The sequence below is a fragment of the Tamandua tetradactyla genome, chromosome 2 (genome assembly GCF_023851605.1).
Source record: "Tamandua tetradactyla isolate mTamTet1 chromosome 2, mTamTet1.pri, whole genome shotgun sequence".
Classification (NCBI taxonomy): domain Eukaryota; kingdom Metazoa; phylum Chordata; class Mammalia; order Pilosa; family Myrmecophagidae; genus Tamandua; species Tamandua tetradactyla.
Genome location: NC_135328.1, coordinates 195,042,498 through 195,047,410, shown reverse-complemented (window position 1 = coordinate 195,047,410; position 4,913 = coordinate 195,042,498).

The window sequence follows — 4,913 nt, the reverse complement described above, 5'->3', positions numbered from 1 at the left end:
GATGCTAAGTCCCTTCTTGGGATGGGAATAGGGGCGGGAGAAGAAGGGGTCAGCTGGTTTCCTGTGGTCCGGGCAGTGACCTGGGCAGCGTGGGCTTCCTGTTTCCCAGAAGGGATCCAGGGCTGCTGCATCCAGCCCCTCCCCTCCCTGTCACCCCCCTCTTTAATGGTGGAAACTGTCGCTGGGACAAACTTCCCCTGCGTCATCTCCCCGGGACGTGCTGTGTGGGAGAGAGAAGCACCACAATTGCCCTTTGTCTCTGGCTCTGCTGCTCCCAGAGCTTTTCCCTCATCCGGCTTAACCTCACCTCAGTCCTGGGAGAGGCTCTCATGCCCATTTTCGGAATGAGGTAACTGTGGTGTGGAAGGCAGGTCACTTGTCCAAGGTCATGGGCTAGTGAGCCATGGGCTAGGATGGGAACCTAAATCTTCTGAAAACACAGTGTTCAGGTCCTCAACACTGAATGCCCCATGAGGGTCCTGAGACACCGGGGCGGGGGGGGGGGGGGCAGCTGGAGCTTGACCCTTAAGTGGCCTGCTGGCATGGGCTGTGACTTTGGCACTGCCACTTCCCCCAGCACTTCCTGAGGAACAGGCTTAAGGACCTCCTGCTGGGCCCACTAGTCTGCAGCAGGCAAACGTTGAGCAGCAGCTGGGTGCCCCAGAGACCTGCTGCACCCAAATGGTGGAACCTGGGTGCACATACCATGGAACAAGGTGACTGGTCGTACAAGCCACTGGTTGGGAGCAGACGCCTCAGAACAAGGCCACCCCAAGTTCAATTCCTGACTTTGCTTCTTGCAAGCTGCATGCCTCAGACTGGCGATGTAACCTCTCCGAGACTCAGTTTCCTTATCTGTGAAATGGGCCCATGAGATAATCCTGACGTTGACAGATTGTGCTGTAGATTACATAAGCAATTCGTGTAAGACACCCAGCTTTGAGACAAAGCCACAGAAAATACTCAAAAATACAAGCTTTCAGTTTTACTTCTGTGCTCCTGTCTCCGCTAAGGGTTCCAGCTTTGATTGCCTTCCTGGTTCCCAGCTCCTCTGGGCCTGAAATCCTGGCTTGAGTTCTTCAAACTCAGAGGCTGCAATAATAAGTGCAAACATCTATTGAGCACTGAGTGTATTCCAGGCCCTGTTTATGCACTAAATGTGTATCATCTCTCCATCTACGCCACAGTCCTTCGAGGTAGTGACAGCTTTAACCCCTATTTACAGAGGAGGAAGTGGCGGTTCAGAGAAGTCAAGTAATTTGCCTGAGGTCACCAGTTAGAAAGAAGCTGGACTCAAAACCCAGTGGGTCTGACCCCAGAGATCCTACTACGGCTTTCCTGCCTCCTGAGCCGCAGGCATTATGGCCGGGCCCCGCCAGCCCCCCTGCCAGCCCGGGCCTCCTCTTGCCTGTTGTAACCTTCCCCAAGCATCCTCCCCAGGAGGACCAAGGGAACATGCCTGGGCTCCTTTCTTCTGTCCCTGTCCCTCCCACTGGCCACACAGACTACCTCAGACCTGCTGCTCAGCTTTTCAATGAATCTGGAAGGAGAGGTCATGTTTTAAGCGGCACAGCTGGAGGAAAGGACATTCTGGGTGGAGGAACACCACAAGCAGAGGTGAGGGGTCTGGAGGAAGGGGAGCAAGCCAAGACACAGGAAGTACAGCCCTGTAGACACTGAGCACAGAGTAGCAGGAGATCAGGTAGGGGGCTGGGCTGGGGCTTAGAGGGTGGGGCTGGGGGTGGGGGCCTTGAAGACGAAACTAAGGAGGCTGGATGTGAGCCAGTGGGTAGGGTCAGAGGGACAAGGCCAGGCGCGTTCTGTAGAATCCCTCCATCCAGCAGCACAGGCTGGGTGGGGTGGGGGGAGAGAAGGGTCAGGAGGCTGTCTCCAGAGAGAAAGCCGTCACAAACTTGGCTGCAGATGAAGGGCGTGTGGGGCTGATGTTTCCCGGATGAGGCTGGGCTGAGGCTCTGATGTGGCCCCTCCATCCTGCACATGCGCAGCGCCCCCCACGTGATGGCTCATCATCAGGAAGCTGCCCAGCCTGGGGTGGGTCACATCCATCCTTAGTTAGAAGGAGGCACAGGCGTTGTTTTATCATCCATTCTATGTGGATTCATTCGCTTACTGGGATGAGCAACACAATGAGGCAGGTGTCATTTTCATACCCATTTTATAGATAAGAAAACTGAGGTTAAAAGACTTGCTAAGGTCACACTGGCTAAGTACGCATTAGAACTGGACTTGGAACACACACCCAGGTCCAAAACAATCCCCGTGTAGCCAGGAGGGGCTGAGAGATGATCAGAACCAGAGAGCTTGGGGACATATGGCAGGGTGTCCCTGACCTCTGAGGGGTGACCTCAAAGGTCAGGCAGGAAGGAGCTCATCTCAATGGAGGCCAACCCAGAGGGCATGCCGCAAGCCCCAGCACCTCTGACGCAGAAGCTTCTCTGCACTCCACCCGACACAACCCCCAGGGTGCAGGTCCCCAAACGACTGAGAATAGATTTCTGCTACACTCAATGAGATGGGAGCTCAAAGCTGAAATCCATGTCAGTGATTAAGAAGAGAAAGCTACATTTCTTATGCACTAATGTTATGCCTGTACCTGATATCCTCTCATAGAACCCATTGTATGGATGAGGAAGCTGAGATTCAGAATAGGGAACGAAGCTGTGCGTGGACAAGCTCTGGGATCTGATCCCAAGAGCTCACAGTCGGTTCAGTTCACGAATACCTTCACGTTCAGAGGTGAAAACAGGGCTTGATAAACTGACCATCTCTGGATTCCAACCCCGTCCCTGCCGTTTAACAGCTATGGGACCTTTGAGCAGATTATCTCTGTGAACAAGACGGAACTAACAATACCTTCCTTCACTGATCTGCTCCACAAATATTTGCTGAGCATCCACTCTGGCCCAGGCATGGTGCTAGGAACTGGGGATACGGCAATGAACAAACTTTTGGGGGTTCGTTGGGGTCCACCTCACCTTGGGGCTCCATGAAGGATGGGCCATTCCCCCTCTTCCCTGCCCCCTGTGGGGAGGCCCTCCAGCAAGTGACTTGGGAGCCTGCACCTGCAGACGTGCGATAAGTACCTGTCACGGCGGTTCTAAGCTGCCCCGGTGGAAGACGGTGGCAATGGAGGTGTGCTGCTGAGAGGCGAGACGGCAGGGTGGCAAGTCCTCCCCCTGCTCCCTGTGGCCCAGCCCCCGCCCCCTCCCCCTCCCCTCTGCATTTTCCAGAGCCGCCGGCCTGCAGGGCCCACCTGCTGCCCTGCTGTCCTGCTGGCAGAGGTGTGCGCACGTGGGTGGAAATGGAAATCGCAGGGCGGGGCTGGGCTCCTGGCCACTGCTTGTGCACAGGAAACTGTCCCAGTCTGGGGAGGGGAAGCCCCAGGAACCCCTTGCCACAGCCTGCCCTGGACAAGGGCTCCTAGCTTCCTTCCGGAGGTAACGCCATCCAGAGCCAGCCCTGGGCAGGGCCCCGGAGGCCTCCAGGCAGGCCCCTGCGTGCGTAACTGTGAGTCTGTACCTCTGATGGATCTGTGTGTGTGTGTTGTGTGCAAACCTCAAGGACCTCCAGCCCCAGAGGAAAGGGCTGCCCCCCCCACCACACACAGAGTCTCACAGACGCAGACACACACAAAGTCAACACCACACACAGACACACAGCCAGATGGACACACAAGCAGAGACACCACACACAGTCAGTCTTACACATGCATGCGCAGACACACACCCACAACCCACAGACACACACAAGAAGGGACATGGGCACAGCCATATACAGACACCAAGAGCTGAAAGGATGTGGAGAAGGGCCTCTGGGGGCCTCGGGGGGCACAGACGTGTGGGTCCTCCCTGGAGCAGAGGATGACGTAGCAGGTAAAGGGTGCCCCGAGGAGGGAGCCACCAGCTCTGCCAGAGATCAGGGAGGGTTTCCCAGAGGAGGGGCAAAAGTGTGCTTCAGAAAGAGGAGCCTGGCATTTCTCTGTCCACCTGCCCTGCTCTCATAGAACTGGTCTGATGTGTTCTTTCCTAATAATTAAATAAGACACCAAGAGCACAGAGAGAGGAGGAGAAGGGTCTGGGGTATGTTTTGGAGTCTGCCCACTGCTAGGAGAGAAAGATCACAGAATGAAGATCACGTCTCATACACCCCTTGGGCTTCTCCCCCACCAGGCCTTCCCCATAATCCCTCCCAACCCCCAGCCATTGTCTGACAGCCTCTCAGTCCCGTCCATGTCTGCAATCACCACTGATTATTTTTATCCATCCAAAACTCTGCCCCTATTCTCCAGGTAACAGGAAAATGCTTCCTTCCTTCGGGGAACTTCCTGTCGCTTACTCCATGGAGGTGGCTCAATCCCAAGAGCCAGGGCCCTTGGCTCCAGGCTGGACAGGAGACCCAGGTCAGGCCTCCACAGCCTGCCACCACCCTGGTGGTGGTGACTGGCCATGGATGGGCAGCTGAGCCCAGGGCAGCCGGCCAGGTAAAAGTCCTTGCGTTTTTACACGCGGCCACGGGAAGAGAGCGGCTCTTGGGTAGTTGTCTCACAAGCAGCCTTGGCCATGTCCACCTCCCATCCCCAGCACGGACAGAGGGTGTCTGGATAGAGTGAGGCCAGCAGAGAGAGAGACAGAGTGGAGAGGCTGACAGTCCAACAACATTGTTTCTCCTGACCCACGTGTCCGACAAAGCCCCTTTTTCACAGGTTCTGGTTTAGTCTCTGTCACTGTCAACTAGAGGAGACCTGACTAGCATAGTACAGGTCCCCTTTCATTGTCTCTCCCACCTGTCCTTGGCCCATCGCCGTCTCCCACCCCAGGCCTCCGCCTCCCCCCACAGGCATATCCCACCTACCTCATAGCCCCCTCCAAATCCATCCTCCCCAGCCCCATGCC